Genomic DNA, 17,695 nt, shown 5'->3' with positions numbered 1-17,695 from the left:
ACACACACACACACACACACACACACACACACACACACACACACACAGTCTGTAACAAGGACCAAGAAAAACCAAAGCACTTTTTCAAACGACACTTTAGTTCCAATTAGTGGGCTCACCCCTTTGATAAGAATCACAGAGAAATGTCCTTGATGCCGAAGGCCAGGTGATGGTCAACAAAACGCTTAGTGTCTGAGGGTCTTTGCTGTCCTCATACACAAAATAAAGGAATGGATTCCCTAGTTTCTAAGGTTCTTCCCGGCTCTAGAATTCTGTTAATTTGGTTTTTAAAATGAAGATGAATTTCCCCAAATTCCACTTCCAAGTTTTAGGATCATTTTTTAATAGAGTTCCTTGGATTCATACACCAAATGTCCTACAACTAGGAGACACGTGAAATCTACAGCAGCGCCAGAGGAACAGGTGGCTCTGAATCTGGACCAAATTCAAGTCTACTCCAGGAAGATGAGTCTATGATTTTAATGTCCAGTCACGGATGACGGGGGAAGCTTGTGCCCTAGGTTGATCCTGTTGTTTTCATTCTCTGGCCACTCTGTACTTTATTTGCCTTAATTCAAGGCCTTTGTGAGTCCTTTCTCCCACATACGTGGAAACACGTCATTAAAAAATGTGTGCAATGAGAGAAACCTCCTCTGGGTTCCCTGAGCCCCGTAACAGTGACATGACGTTTAATTACTTTCCTGCGTAGGCTCTGGTTCCTAGCTGAGTGGTCTCTGGGGAGCTGGTGGTAAAATTCCACCATCACTCGACCTTTCTCAGTTATTCCACTAGGCAGCTGGCTGCCGCAGGAAAAAAAAAAAAAAAAAGTCTGTTGTGCTGTTTGGGGAGTTTAAAACTGGATGCGGGCAGAGAAAAGCAATTGCTGTGTACTCTCCTCTCCTTGAACAGCTCTCAGAAAGCCCGAGAAACAGGGGAGAGTGGGTGACACAGCCCAGGGCGCAGGCAGACAACTAGGACCCTTTCAGGAGCTCTGAACACAACGAGGAAACCACACAGAGTCACTCAGGTTCACGACAACAGCCCAACCCCTGGCAGACAGATGTGCGTTTCTTATAGAAAGCCAACTGCCTCAGTATGAGTGTTTCTTAAACGTGATGCTGGGAATAAGTTCATCTGTATCATTTTTCTAGGTTCCACATATAAGTGATATTATACAATATTTTTCTCTTTCTGACTTACTTCACTCTGTCTGACAGCCTAGAGACACAGACATAGAGAACAAACACGGATACCAAGGGGGGAAGGGAGGATGGGATGAATTGGGAGATTGGGACTGACACACATACACTACTATATATAAAATAGATAACTGATGAGAACCTACTGTAGAGCACAGGGAACTCTACTCAGTGCTCTGTGGTGACCTAAATGGGAAGGAAATCCAAAAAAAAGAGGGGATCTATGTATACGTATAGCTGATTCACCTTGCTGTACAGCAGAAGCTAACACAACATTGTAAAGCAACTATACTCCAATAAAAATTTTTTAAAAACGTGGTGCAGGGGCATATACGTGGATGAAGAGAACAGATGTGCCGGCCAGGGGATAACACGCCATCTTTAAATTTATGCTTCGAGAACATGTCTGCATCTGTTCACATCACCCAGGATTGTCCCAGATGGGTGCTGGAGCCCAGTCTTTAAGCCCACATGATACAGAGAGGTTCTATGAATTCTCCTTTCCAGGGAAAGCAATGAATGATCACACAAGGCCACTCCATACAAATTGCTCTTGGTTCAGTTTTGTTCCAAGTTATTAGGCATCAAGCTTCCTGGATGAATAGGCATGAAAAGAAAATGAAGGAAGGAAGGGGGGGAGGGAAGGAGGACGGAAAAAAGGAGGCAGGCAAAGTTAAAACTGGAAAACGGTCTGAGAATTTGGGCTGAACCTGCTCCTTGAGTCGCGATCCACACCTTTCGGTTTCATATTCTCAGCAACTGACAGTGGCCCTGGTACTTGGCGGGTCCTCCGTAAATGTTTGTTGGACTGATTGGCTCATGTGAGAAACTGAACTTTCCCTGGACCAGAGGAATTATACTTGATGCTTTTGCCTAGCTTACCTCAAATGCATTTCATCCAGTATCCGTACAGTAAGATATTAAGGTAGGTGTTATATTACTTTAAAATAATATACCATCAAGAATTCAAAAGGACTTGAATGATTTGAATGATAGCTCAATGAGAACCCCATCTTGCCGGGGAGAATAAAACAAATACTCAGCGACTGCCAACATTTCATTCATCGCCCACATATGGACACGTATGTACTGGGTAACACTCCACACCAGGCCCTGTGCTGGGGAATCAGACAGACCTGAGTCCTGCCCTGAGGAAATTACAGGGCAGGGACACGGAATTACTGGAGAGACACGGAATTACTGGAGGGGCACGGATAATGGCTTAAAGGACTATAGTACAATTATAGTTGTGATCAGCGTTTTGAAGGGAAATAAGAGAGTTTTAGAAAAACAATTAACAGGAGGTCCCAAATCCGTGGGGAACACCAGAGACCAGGGTTGGCTTCTCCAATGAAGTGGCATTTAAAGTAGGACCTGAAGGATGAGTGGAGACTTGGCAGGTGTGCAGGTAAGGGTGTGGGTGGGGAGAAAGATGGACGGAAGCCCCTGGAGGAGGACAGAATTTAGTGCCTTTGAGGAACAGGGTGAGGAACACGCAGGGCAGGTGAGGATGGGCCAGGCTGACGCAGGAGGCTTCCAGCACTGCCACTGCTTGGTGTAGTATGAAGGCACGAGTTTCCAGGGGTCCAGTGAAGGTACCAGTGAGGTAGCCAAGCTTGGGCCCACCTAAAATGCAGAGTGCTGGGTCAGGTGTCCAGCAGGGAGACTGTAGGATAGACCCCTGCATAGAACTCAAGTGCACCCCACCAGAAAGCCAGCACTTGGACGCCTGCCCCAAGCGACCTGGAGTCACTCAGGGGAACGGGGATGACCGACACGGAAGCACCACCAGCAGCTAGTGAAGCAATGGACCCTGTCTCTTGCCTTCCCCATCATGCTGGAGGGAGCCAGACTCTAGGAGGAGAGGGAAGAGGTCCCCTCCTGGATGGGCGGCGTGGTAGGGGAAGAAGAAACAGCCTGCCAGCCCCCTGGAGCTGTGAGCCTGGCTGGTATATGGAGGGGAGGCTCTGAGTGGATAGCAGGTTAGAGGTTTAAATCGGATGGGACTTTAGTAACCAAGAGTGTCTGAGACGTTGTAGAAGCTGCCGACCAGGGTGTTGAGGTATCTGCCACCGAGCTGGGAGGGGAGAGCTGACAACAGGCTGGTGAGGCCAGTGACTGCAAAGTGCAAACCATTTCAGATTAATACCTGGCCAAGCTGCATCGGCCTTGGCCTCTGGGACAATATCTGAAAATCCCAGTGGCGGGAATCCAGTGCCCATCAGTAAACACAGCACCCCGTCTTGTCTCCATGTGGGGAGGGACAGGCAAGCTTCTCGGGACCGTGGAAGCAACGTCACTTTCAGAAAGGTTAGCACCTTGGGAATTTTCCCTTTCTGCCCCGTAGAGTAGACCTAAGGCCCGTCTAATATGCTTTTGTAATTTTCTGAAACCGCTCTTGAGGGCCAACTTGGATTGAGATTACAAGTTATTTTTCTTTAAATGAGATTCTATGACCTCAGCCAGCAGGGAACAGGTCCACCTTCCTTGTCTTTAGGGCCCAAATACTGAGCACAGACATAATCAATTACTTCAAAGAAACACAGAAATCTTTCTGTTTATTTAGGTTACTTATTTATTCATGAAAATATTTACTTTATATTGGGGTATAGCTGATTGACAATGTTGTGTGAGTTTCAGGTGTACAGCAAAGTGATTCAGTTATATACATACACGTATCTATTCTTTTTCAAATTCTTTTCCCATTTAGGTTATTACAGAATGTTGAGCAGAGTTCCCTGTGCTATACAGTAGGTCCTTGCTGGTTATCTATTTTAAATATAGTAACTAGTGTGTATATGTCATTTTGCACCTTTGAGCTTAAAACATTTCCCGAAGCTAGATTTCAGGTGAAATTTAAAATTCTAAGAAATCATAGATTTTACACGTCCACATGTCCTAAATATTTACTCTGCTAAAAAAGCTGCTTTGGCCTCCGCAGTGGGGTGCTCATGGAGGGCTCATCTTAGGGCAGATCTTTTAAAACATGAGCTCGGAGATGGGGGGGTGGGTGCATTGGAAGATGCCCCCCAGACCAAGTTGTGATAAGCTGTGTACCTTTGGACAATTCACCTATTCGGGCCTTAATTTTCCTCGTCTGTAAAATGAGCGTGATGAACTCCATCAGATGTCCACAAACTTTTTCTGTAAAAAGCCAGAGAGTAAATATTTTAGGCCTTTGCAGGCCCAAACGTCTCTGTTGGGGCAGCTTTCATCTGCTGCTGTATCAGGAGAGCAGCACGGACAGCACACGGTGAAGCTGTTTGTTTATGGATGCTGAAAATTTCACATATCCTGGGGTATCCGTTACATTTTTTTCTAATCATTTAGAACTATAAAAATCATTCTTAGCTCATGGGCTGTACAAACACAAGCAGTAGCTAGATTTGGCCTGTGGGCCATTCATTTGCTCTCCCTGAACGAGATGACTTCAAAGTTTCCTTTCTGGGCTAACAGAGCCCTTGACAGTCTCGGTCAGGCTGGCTCTCAAGCCTGAGGAAGTAAAATTAGAAGGAGGTATGTTTCAGCGCCAGAGCAAAGAGAAGGCAGTAAAAAGGAATAAAAGTCAGGGTCCTGGGATAACACGAGGAGAGGGAGATAGACAGACGTCCCCCTCTGCATCATGGTCCTGGGACTGGATGGAAAAAGCACCCCTTCTTTGCTCACCAAAACCCTAGGTAGTTAAGAAGAGTCGTACGCAGCGAATTCTTAACACTCAACAAACAGGTCGATCCCCTGGGACGCCGGCCTGAAATCTGATAGGCCTGTGTTTATTTGTGGTTTCACTGAAAATTTGCCTTCCTGGCAGTGAAAAGGTTAATCAAATATATAAATAATTTAATTGGAAGGAAAATAATGCATGATTAAATTCCAAACTAATGCAACACAAAGACATGCAATTTGCCAGAGGCCTGAGCGCCAGAAGGAGATAGATGGTGTAAATTACGGCGGTGGATGCCAACCCTCTCCGCGGGGCCAGTCCGGACGCTCCCTGTCTGAATAAACAGGACGAAGATGCCGGGACCAGGCACCCCCAGAAAGGCTGAATCCAGACTCTGAGCTTTCCGATGAAATGGGATTGTAAGCATTTGCCCAAGGAAACTGATTGCTGATGAAACAAATAAAACATCTCAGGAGCCCATAGCCAACCAACCAAGCTGGTATTTGGCCATCGCGATCGTGTTTGTAGCAAGATGAGCTAAGGCCCAGGATTCCTGTCTCTTGCACTCCCCATGGAGCTCTGGGGGCAGCGAGAAAGGGTGGGGGGAATCACTCCAGTTGGCCTGGCCATTGGGGAAGTGGAAGGGACATCTTTGTTTTCAGGGCTTCTCTCTGGGAAGCCCAGCCGTTGGCGTCAACCTCGGAGGCTGCAATGGTGCAGGAGGGAAACTGAAGCTTTTCTTTTACCAGCAGCGAGATGGAAGCCCACGGTGGATTTCACAGGGCTAATCAGGGTCCTTTCTTCTTGTTTCTTATTGCACTCTGAGTTCAGAGCTGACAGTTTGTCCTCAGTCTATTCCTAACCCTTCAGAGGAAACACACACATGCTGTCCATCTATCCCGAATGTTCACTGCTCCCCAGATAAAGCTGCTATTCAAGCAGTTTGTGAACCTTGGAAGCACACTTCTGCTTCCTTTTCTAGCTCCCTCTCCTTTGGCCTGATTCCCCACCGACTCCCACCCAGAAAGCATTGTCCCGTGGATGGGTGAGCATCCTCCATTCTAAGCGACTTCCTCGGAGAAGAGGCTACAGCATGGCTCAAAGGTGTGTGCGGAAGGTTTGCACCTCCCCGTTCACACTCTGCTGGGCTAAGGTTTATCAGCTAACACCTTGCTGTTGCTTGCGACTCATTCTCTAAATAAGCCAGGCTCCTTAACGTCAGGAAGGTAAATTCCTTCCACTGTTGCAATGAAAATATTACGGTTAAACACACCTAAACACAGTGAAGGCAGGAAATGTAAAGCTTCAGACTCAAACGTCACCATCATTTCCATACGGCTCCCCTGGGCATATACATTACACACCAGTCTTTCTGTCAGTATTTAGTGTTTCTCAAATAACACGGAACTATTTCACCAACTTAAAAGAGTTGCTACAAGGTTACGTTGCCAAGATTTTCACAGCACAAGGTACATGTAAAAGCAAAGAGTTACGGTCTTTAGAAAAATAATGTTCAGGTAAATATGATCTCTCTCCGCACACAAATGTCGTTTAACAGAACTTGATCGTTTGAAACTCCTCAGGATTGGCTCAGGAAGTATGTTAAGAAAGGCTTCTAGTTTGGGGTGGGATGGGGTAGCAACAAGTAAACAATTTTAAGGAAGCTCAATTTTCAACTGGTTTCCTGATTTTATAATATCAATATATAACTAGCTCTTGACTTGGTAGCCCAGAGATTTTTCTGCAAAGGAGAGAGAGTGAACAACAATTTAGAATCAAGTCCATTCAGACTGATTCAAGGGAGGGGTTGAAATGCTTTGCCTAAAAGAAAACTCTCTCCAAGAATCCCTCAAAACTCTCCATCTGAAAGGTGGCATACACCTTCTTGTTTTGTGTATTCTTTTTTTTTTTTTTTTTTTTAAGTTGAGAGAGTAAGTGGCAGAGCTAGGACTAGAACCCAGGTGGTTTTATTATTATTATTTATTTATTTATGTATTTATAGAAGATGTTGGGGGTAGGAGTTTATTAATCAATTAATTTATTTTTGCTGTGTTGGGTCTTCGTTTCTGTGCAAGGGCCCTCTCCAGCCGTGGCAAGCGGGGGCCATCCCCCATAGCGGCGCGTGGGCCTCCCACTATCGCGGCCCCTCCTGCCGCGGAGCACAGGCTCCAGACGCGCAGGCCCAGCAGTTGTGGCTCATGGGCCCAGCCGCTCCGCGGCATGTGGGATCCCCCCAGACCAGGGCTCGAACCCGCGTCCCCCGCACTAGCAGGCAGACTCCCAACCACTGCGCCACCAGGGAAGCCCTGTTTTGTGTATTCTTTGACACACGTAACATTTGCAGAAGTTTTACAACTGTCATGACATGGATTTTATTAGGGAGAACCTGTGATAGGATTCCTTAAGGCTTTACTAGGCAGAAGTGAAAAAAGCAGGAATCAGAGACTACCAGGGCTGAAACAGGCCTTTTATCTCAATATACACTTTAATTTTAGATAAATAAAATAATTTAAATGGTTTCAGTGGCACCCATCATTCTTCCCGGCAGAGTATTTAAAAAGCTATAATTGTTTGCTGTGGGAGAGATCTTCATGAAGACCTCACAAAATGACTGTTTCAATTCACAATGACTAATAAAAATACCCAAGTATCTTTCAGTTTTTTGATCTAAGTATAAAATTATACAGAAAAACATCAAAAGGACTCAAGAGTTTGGGTACAGAACTGCCCTCTCTTCCTAAAAGTAGAATTTTTTCTTATTTCTGATCTGTGAATATTAGAAATTAGGGTGATATAAAAATTAAAATGTGTTTCTTGGTTAAGAAGAAATAAACACATGTGCTTCTTCGTTAACAAGGAGTCCCCCTGACAGTTATTAAAATCTTGTTTCCATCTATAAATTTGTAATGAAATTATTTTATTTTATGGGTAAGAAAGGCAGTGTTCTTTAAAAAAGTTAATGTCTGGACAAAGCGCTTCGCAGTGTTGAATTTAGAGACTGGAAACCAACTTTCAAGTTGTAAAAATGAGTAGGAAGATGGAGAAAATTAAACTATGTGCAGAGTTGTAAACAAAACAAAATGAAAACGTCGTACGCTAATAGGTAAATTCATATGTACGTTCAAGGAATTTAATGCAAAGTGGCACATGATGGAAAACCTGCTATTTTTCTAATGCATGCTATATGCTAAGATTCACTAAATGCTCGTGGAAAATTCAAGCACGGGTAATTCAGAATCTCTACGTTTTTACTTTTGTTGTTACACTGAATTAGAAAGTAACTGGGTATAAATGGATAATCTGTGATATAATCTATCTAAGCTGATACCCCCTCCCCCATAAGAAGTGCCTGTGTTACTGGTTCAAACTCAAGTACACAGAATAGTATACTGGCTTAATATTAAGCCGGTATATTAATTAATGATTAAAATGATCTAATGTTAAGGAGGTTTCAGTTCTTGAGAAGAATGTTTAAAAAGAAAAATGTATGTATTATTGATTAACGTTATTGGTTTCACTTAGGTAAAAAGAAAACATTCTCATTCTTGAAAATGGATTGAGGGTCTCCAACTCCTTGTGAGAACCGACGGGCTCTTTCTCTTACAATTCTGCTCTCTGAATTCTGAGTTATTTTCCTAAAACATGGATGTAATTCTCTTTCGAGAGGGTTCTCTTACAGTTTAATAAGGTGGCTTTTGTTGAAGAAGGACTCAGAATTTCTTTTCTTGGAAGAGCTGAGAATCCCATTGAGATTTTAAATAGAGATGTAATGTGGTTTCATCACACCCTCCAAGCTTCTAAGACTCTGTTTACATCATTTCTCAAGTTACCGGGCACATTTAATTATTTATCTTATTCTTCTAAATATCAACTTTTGTTTCGTCCCAAAAGGCAATAAAAACACAAACTCTCCCTAAGCAAATTGATTGGGGGCCTGGTTAAAAAAAAAAAAAAAAAGAATCCAAAGAGTGAAGCAGGTAAGGATTGAGTAGTACCCGTTCTAGAAATAATAAGAATACTACTCATTCCAGACAGGCAAGACAATTTCAACTGTGTAATCATGGAATGAAATAATTTGGAAAACCAGTCTCTCCAAAAGCATCTTCTATTTCATCTCTTTGCAATGAACAAATCCACCAAACAGTAAGTGCCAAGCTTTCTGACCAAAAGTGTAGCTCCAAAACAGAAAAGGCCAGAATCTCTGGCAAAGGCCCCACCTTCCGTTCCTCAACCACCTCCTAGGCTGAGAAGAATGGCAGGGACAAGGGATCCAGGGAAGGTGGCCGTAAAATGCAACCTCTCCCAAGGACCAAATGAAATCAGTCACTCACATGTAGGAGTCATTTCTAAGAGTCCCCTGTATCTGGAAAGCACTACCATCCATGGCAACGGCCTTTATTGCCAAGCAAAAGATTTCAGAAGCCGAACTGTGTCCTAGAGCATTAAAATCCTTCCACCTTGTGGGCTTGGATTTCTGCCACAGACAGAAAGGAGGGTTAATGGGTGGTGTCTCCGTGTACCAAGAATTCCAACTAGTATCTGCATAGTAGTTACACTCTGCAACTTATTGTCACAATAATTCTCCTGTTATAAAACTTTGAAAGGTAGGTTAGATAGGTACAATCATATAATTACAACAGCACATCTTGCACTTTTAATGTGAGAAGCTTAATGTTTTCACACACACACACACACACACACACACACACACACACACACACTCCGTGACTAGCTGTAAGAAGAAGGAAGACTCATTTTTTTTAAAGTCTCCCTGAATGCAAAGGTAGATACAAACTCTTCCTGTTTGTGATATAAAATATTAAGAGTACCATTATCTAGAGGCATACAAAGTATTAGCCTTTAATTACTTCTTAATTTTTATTTATTTATGTATGTATGTATGTATTTTCTGATCAAATTTCTTTTTAAAAATCTTTTTACTGAAGTAGAGTTGATTTACAATGTTGTGTCAGTTTCAGGTGTACAGCAAAGTGATTCAGTTACACATGTATATATCTATTATTTCTCAGATTCTTTTCGCTTATAGGTTATAACAAACTATTGGGTACAGTTGCCAACTTCTAAAGTTTTATGATCGCAGCAATCACCAGGAACCTGAATATCCAGGCGTTGCCTCTTTGTAAAGAGCCTGAACATACAGTATGATTACGAGAAAATTCAGAACTCCAGAAAAAATAAAGGTGAATTAAAGATGCGATTTGACTTTGACTCTTCACTACCCTTATAAAAGCAACCGTGTTCCCTCCACTCAAGTCTGATTCTGAACATTCCAGCAATCAGCCCCTGAACCGGCATCCTGTTTTGTTCATTTCGATGTCATAATTTTAATGGCTAGAATCTTTGTGAAAGTAATAACAAATGCAATAAAACGTATTTGGATTTTAAATCTATTTTTAGTATTTGGAGAAGAGTCGAGTATCTTTTGTTTTAATGAAATCCTTTGAAGATATGGGATAGAAAAGTTATTCTGGGTCCAGCCCAGTCCAAACCACGTCCTTGGCCATGACCCTACCTGAAGGTCTTCTGCCCATCACCTTGCAAAGGAAGAATCCTCCTGCGGGAAAAGTGGCAGGAGAGTTCCTCAGCAATCAGAAAAAGATTCAGTGTGCGTGTGTGTGCAAAGAAGGCAGTGGTGACTGTTGATGGCACAAACACAGGCAAATCTCAAGAACTATTGGAAGAAACGAAGGAGGCAGGCAACCAGGCAAAATTATCCATTTGGAAATCTGCCCACAGTCCTGCTGGGCTGACTCATTCATTCACTATTAACTCAATGCTTATTTATGATATGACAGTTACCGCGCTAGACGCTGAACAGCCAAGACTGAATGAGACACGTCCACTGGATCTTGTCCAAGACTGGCTGTCAGAACGCAGAAAGGAATACTGCTTAAAAATTAGCTTTCACATCATGGACACCTTTGCAATTAAGTAAGCCACCCAGAAGAATGCATGAGTCCCCACATCATAGAAAACTAGCAGGCCCGTTGCCCAGAGCTTTTCCAGGCCTGTCTTACCAAAGCAAAATAGAAAGGAAACCCCTAGACCTCTCAGCTTTAGCAAGCTTTCAACATGTAGAGCAATTTACCATTTTTCAATCAACTCTTAACTTATTCACATGCTACCCTCCATGAGGCGGGGTGAATGGCTTAAAGCTCCAGACCCCAGGCAACAAAAAGAAGGTTTAAGCAGGGCAGTGATCAGATTTGTGTTTAGAAAAGGTAACTCTAGTAGGTGTCATAGAGGACCTGGACAACAAACCCATTTAGGGAGCTGCTCTAATTATCCAAGAGAGATCTGTGGCCTTGAACTAAGGGCAGAGGCCATGAGGATGGCGGGAAGGGGTTCCATTTGAAAAACCCTTGGAATAATGTGTGCAGGGTGAATTAGAGAGAGGTATAATAGGTGGTACAAAAGTTTCTAGCTTGAAAGATTCTGAGACAATAACTGGCATGGGAGGTCAAACAGATTTGAGAGAGATTCTGTTCCTGTTTGAGACATGACATATTGGAAGTGCCTCCAATAGAGAAGACAAGTCTAAACATAAAGATTTAAGAAACAAAGAAAGGTTGTAGCTGAAGAACGAGGGCAGCTCCCTTCCCTACCCCATATTGTCTTTGGTGACCCCAATACCCAGAATTTTAAGGATTTCACAAAGCCCAGTTTGAAAATCCCTGACCTACAGAGACTGTACAGAGGATGAAGGACAGCAATTAGAAAAGATGGGAGACCGGTGTTTAAGAGATAGGGAAACAAAAAAGGAAATAAAGGAGAAAACAAAGGAGGTAGAACAAAATGGCGGGGACTGGGGCACATCGACCGTGTTGGGTGGATTTGGAAGACTCCTGGGCAGATGTTGACAGATGAGTTAAAGCAGTAAAAGCTGTTTTCTTCCAGAGGCAGCTTCTCAGTTCCAGTAAGTCTGGACGGATCAGATAGGAAAGAGAGAAAATGTCTAGGAACATGTGGAGAGCGTGAACTTAAGAAGGGAAACCACTGGCTCATTTGTCATTCCCAGGCTGGAAGGGGCTAAAGAATGGTTGGTAGAAGTCGGCAGTCCTCCTTGTTTAAAGTGATTTGCTGTTTTGAACCCTTTTTGTTTTCCCCAAGGCTGTCTATAAAATTCAGTTCTGTGTAACAGCGTTCATCAAGGAGATATGCAGAGCTGAAGAAGTAAAGACCACCAGCATCTTGCAGTCCTGTGCAGAGTGCAGAAAATGGAGCATCAGTGGGGACCGAGTGCCCAGCAAGACAGGAGATGGAATGAGAGGGAATCCAAGACAACCTAGACCATGCAGGGTGGGGGGGACCGGACAGAACGGGGACGGAAGTGCAGAGCCAATGCCTTAAAGGAAAATGCCACTTCAGAGGCTGGACAACCTGGCCGGAAAGGCTGCTTGGAGACGCCTGGGTTACATCTAGGATGGGGCCACTAATTCAAGACTATTTTACTTCCTTCAAGTCCTTCTTGGAATGCTGCTTCCCTCATGAGACTGACCACCCCATTTATAACACAACCTCCTCCCCCCTGAACTGTCCACCCCACTTTTCCTGCTGCTCTATCCGCCCGCCCTTATCACCCCTAACATACTATAATTTACATACAGGGATTGTGTATGATTTATTGTCTGCCTTCCCACAAGAATGTAAATTCCACACAGGCAGAGATTTTTATTGATTTTGTTCAATGACGTTTCCCAAGTGCCTGGAACCGTGCCCAGCATATAGTAAATGCTCAATTAATATTTGCTGGAGGAATGCATTATTGGAAATACCACGTTTAGAACTGATGCGGTCCCAGGCGTCAATATACTCCCAACCTCTTAGGTTTGTGCTTTAAGAACCAGAAGCCACAGGAAACAGAAGCAATTTCCTGTGATTCCTCTACTCCCAACAATCGGATAAATCTCAGCATCTCATATGCCTTTAGGGTCCACCAAGCAAAGCCCCCTTTTATATTTCAATTGTAAATTGAGATTTTGAACTAGTAATGACATAATTCAAAGTTATCTTAGTTGGTTCCTGTTCATTATTAAAGAAAAGGAATTCTTAGCTTTATTTTTGCCCACCATGACAATGTTGACGTAACTCTGGGGTAAAGGCTCTAACATTTAAGTGGTATCCTAACTTTCAATGTTATGTTCCACTGTTTGTAAAAAGCAAATAATCTTATGTTTTCCCATAGGTTTCTTTTGAAATAATTCAATAAAGCTTCCCATGAAGGAGAGAGAAAAAGGCCAAGTTACCTTGTGATTAAGCTACACTCTATCTCACTGGAATTTGGCCCCCTGGCTATTGTATTTGTGGATAGTTTATACTGAGATTTCTTCCTAATGTAATGCTGTTAAGTAACAGAAGACTGAAGGGCATATTTCCTCTTTAATCTGCTTGTGGAAATCTCATTAATGAAATGGAAATTTTGCCCCCTTCCATGACTAAAGTGCTTGAAGAGACAGAAACAAGGAAGTAAGGTTGCTCCTATAGAGTTTCAGCTGGACAAGTAAACAAGGAAGGCATTACACTGAGATGCAGGTTTCAACCTGGCAACTTTTAAAAACATTTTAAAAATTAAGGGTATGTGTGTGCAAAGTGATTTGTGGCCTCTCCAAAAGAGAACTGGGAAGCCAGCCCTCCTCGCACTATTTTTCAGATGGTGAAATCACTCCTGGGGGAGGATGACTTTCCTTGAATTTCAGCCATTTATGCTTTTTTTTTTCGCTTTGCCTTTCACCTCCCCACCAAAGTAAGAATTTCATTTCTCAAGAAGTGCTAAATTATTCCTAAAAATATGTTTTTAATTTGAGGGCTTGATTCTATAAAGCATATTTTTATAAGCACGTTTTCCTAGGAAAATGTGGCCAGTGTATACTGAGTAATCATGCAACTTTTAAAAAGTTTCATTTGACCCCTTCAAGCGAATGCATGCCTCTGACATATAGGTGGCTAGCCTAATTGTCTCCACATTGCATATTTGAACAGAATATTAATACAGTGTGATTATAACAGCACAGAAACTGCTTAAAAGTTTATGAATGTTAACACTCTATAGGGGAACAATAGTGAATGCACTTGCCCAAAACCCAGAGACTGAAGCTAATGGAGACTCAATGTTTGGTCCAAATTTTGTCACCTGGTTATTTAAAGTAACAGTGTACTATATGTTTGTTATCTTTTCTAGATGGTCTGCAGAATGACTTCTATGCATTTCACTTTTCAGGTAACTCAACCACAATTACTGAAACAGAGCAGGACCCTGTCGGGCTCCCGGGCACAGAAACCTTTCTGTGCCCCCCATTTCTTGTTTGCAGGGAATAGGCTTCAGCCTCCATGACCCTCCCTGAATTCCAAACAGCAGGTTCAAACAGTTGCTAATCAGGGAAGGGAGGGGATGCAGAGACAAGGGAGGAGAGTCAAGAAACAATAGTGCAGCCTTGGGGCAGGGTCCTGGTTCTGACTCAAGGGCTACACATAACTCTTTGAGCTCTTCTGCAGGACTAAAATCCCCAACAAATGGAAGATGTTAAGTATTTGATGAAGCATTCTTCATTCCAGAGAGAAGGTCACAGTTTGATAACCGTCAAGAACCACAGAAGCTCATCAGGAAACCACCTGAGGCCAGATTAAAGGAATGCAGGCCCTGCACACACCCTGATCCTTATCAGCAACCCAACCCTTGAACCACTGCTATAAAACTTCTCATCAAGGCCCCTCAGTTTGGGGACACACAGTTTTTGAGGGCATGAGCCCATGGCGTCCCCCTTTGCCTGGCAAAGCAATAACGCTATTCTTTTCTACCTCACCTGAAACTCTGTCTCCAAGATTTGATTTGGCACAGGTGCACAGGGGCCGAGTTTTCGGCATCAAGTCCATTGCACAGGGCCATGGGAGGTGGCACAAGCGTCACGGCCATTCTTGCTTTGTCCTCCATCTTGGCTGTTTCTGGGCACATGGCCTGTAGGCTATATGCGCAGTACATTTGTTCACACAAATGCTCGTGCCTCGCCTGCTTGTCCAACGTCTCTCTGTTGGCTCACTCCTCCCCATTCTTCATCTCCCTCAGGAGGCTTTTCTTCACACTGGGAGAGGTTCGGTAACTTACCAAAGAGTGTGCCATGAATTCCTGGCATAGGTAGTAAGAACAGAACGCAGGGCTAAACTTTCCACCTACACAGGGACGGAACTTAGAAAATAGGTGGTGAATTCACAGCCAAAAAAGAGTTGGATCATGTGTCAGAAATAAAGGGCCAAAAGCTCACCAGAGGGGGGATTTCCCAGAGTTGTTTTTTAATGAAATGCTACAGAAAGTACACTGACAGGAGAGAGTGACCTGTATCCTTAAAGAAGGAAGGGAAAGAAGAAAACACATGCGTTCCTGCAGACAGACAGACAGACAGACACACACACACACACAGTGTATCCTGTTTATACTTTGTGTGTATTCCAAGATCCTACAACCCAGGGTACTATCAAAACCAATAACTAGCATTACAAGAGTTAAATAAGTTATCTTTGGTTGGAAATGGCCTTGACCTCTAGCAACTGGTGGTCTGGAAGGAGCTATCAAATCAAAAAGAAATTTCCCTTTACTTCAAATGCTAAGTTTGCTGTTTTTGGATCCCAGGGTCTGTGGTTCAGCTCCCAGAAGGGATGTGTTAACACTTCATACATCTGATGGAGGAAGGATGGCTATTTTTAGGAAATTCATTTTCAGAAGCTAAATGCCTTTAAATTACATGTACACACATTTATACAAACTGCAAATCCTCTTTATTTCTGTCTTGAACCATTATTATTAAGACGAGCTAGGTAATTTTCCTAAGTTAATTTATCACTTAAAAATTATTGGTTTAGAATAATGATGGTTTTCCCCTCATGACTGCCTGAGAAAGCATCTCTTCCTGTAGTCATGGCCGATACACTTCCCCAGTGGTTTTCACTGAACGTCAGCCGTTCAAACATTCCCAACCTGTACCTTTAAAATGCTCAACACAAGAGAATTCCCCGTGGGTTAGTCAACTGCTGGCTCATATACAAAGAAAATACTGTATTTTGCTCTGAAGAGCTTTCTGCCTCAATTTAAACACAGTGAGACAGACACAATATCCCAGAGAGAGGAAAACCTACCTTATTACATTCCTGACCCGAGAGAAAGGATTTGCCCTGAGGACATAAAAGGAATCCATAGGGGTGTGGGGAGAGTTATTTAATCCTAAACATAAAAACAGTTCATAATGTGGCATGACAATGCTTTTAATCGCTGACATAATTGTAATATGTATATATAATATGATACAAGGAAGGCAAAGGCAGTTTGCTTCTCAGCCTTAAAGGCTTTCTTCGATACCCTCCTTTAGGTCTTCTGCATTTTGTACATGCTTAGGGGAATTTTCAGGGAGAGGTAACGTGATATTATAAGGATTCTTTCTCAGTAAGATCACATCTTGTTCCGATTTGAGTCGATGCATCTGTATGTGGTAAGTGTGGTCAAGCAAAACTCTGAGCTCCGTGCATGCAGTGTTTAACAAGTCTTCCCTGATTTCCTGTGCAAGTCCACGGGCCATGAAATGATGGGCAGAAGACTGGGATTTTTATTCATATTGCAAAGCTGCTGGGAGGGATGCAGCATCTCAGGTGTGAGTGCTGTGAGCGGTTCCCATTTCCCTTTTATGGCTATATAAAAAGTTTTTTTTTTTTTTTTAAACGGGGGTTTAGGTTTGGGCTTCTTCCCCCTCTGATGTTTCCATACACGACATAATCTAAACCTCAACTGCCATCTCCCAGGAAAGAACTGCATCCTTGCCTTACTGGTTGGGAGGTTGACAAAGAAAGGGGACATTTGGAGAAGTTCAGCTCCCGCCCTGCCTCTTCAACGTTATTTATGGAAAGGATTTTACAGCATCCTTAAAAGCGGCTATGTGATGGCTGGACTGCCAACTTTGCAGGTCAACTTTTTTACGCCAGGCTGCCTGTGACCGAGGGGTTGGCAATGTTCACATTTTATTAAAGTGAATGTTATTGACGTTCCCTGGCGGAGCCCACGATCATTCTAGATCACGGAGTATCAGAGCCACTGCGGCTCTCAGCAGTCCTAGGATTAGATGAGCAAAAAAGAAAGCTTACAACACAATGGAAATTCAACGAGAAAGGAAGAGGTGGAAAAGGATGAGCTGGCGTCCCAGCTGGACGTTAGGGTTAAGTGTGCCCTAACTCTGAGATTTCTCTAATGGAACCTTCTGCTTTACATTGGGGATGGGTTTATTTTGCACGAGCGTGGTTTTCCCCCCTTCCAGGCTGCTTCCTGAGTCGAAGGACTGGATCTCATTCATCTTGGTGCCCCACTGGCCTTTACTGTGACTTCCGCACAGCAGGTGCTCAGGAAACGGCGCTCAGCTGAACGACATGAATCCAAGATACGACCCCATAAGCTCAGTTTCCTCATATTTCATTGTAGCTGGAGTCGGCTAGATGCACTAAAAAGATTTTCTCAATCTAACTCTCATATCCATGTTTTTCTTGCTGTGCTTTGGACGGAAACTTAGGCTCTAGGGCACAAGACAGCTCCTAGGTGCCTGCTGCCCAAAGACTCTTTTTTTTTTTCTTCCCTTTTTTTGGCAAGAGTCAAGGATGAGGCATTCTTTTTGGTTCAGATGTTGTCATTAAGCTGGTCCACCAGGTCATCTCAGGGTAATGCTTAGAAAGAGGAGGTAAATGATGGAAGTGGTCATTAGGGACTTGGGTGAAGGGCTGACTTCATTTATTTTATAAGTAAACTGAGACGGCAGAAGTAATCAATATATGGCACCTCTTCTAAGGG

The 17,695-nt window shown here is 43.2% G+C and overlaps 1 protein-coding gene across 2 annotated transcripts in view; it reads right to left on the bottom strand.

The window, feature by feature from the left end:
* Positions 1-17,695, bottom strand: part of GLI3 (GLI family zinc finger 3) — a 284,602-nt gene that overhangs the window by 16,770 nt on the left and 250,137 nt on the right. The gene's annotated exons all lie outside the window — the stretch shown is intronic.

This window comes from Monodon monoceros, unplaced genomic scaffold, assembly GCF_005190385.1.
Source record: "Monodon monoceros isolate NGI ecotype Baffin Bay Population unplaced genomic scaffold, NGI_Narwhal_1 Super_Scaffold_2, whole genome shotgun sequence".
Lineage (NCBI taxonomy): Eukaryota > Metazoa > Chordata > Mammalia > Artiodactyla > Monodontidae > Monodon > Monodon monoceros.
This window is presented reverse-complemented; position numbering and strand designations above follow the sequence as displayed.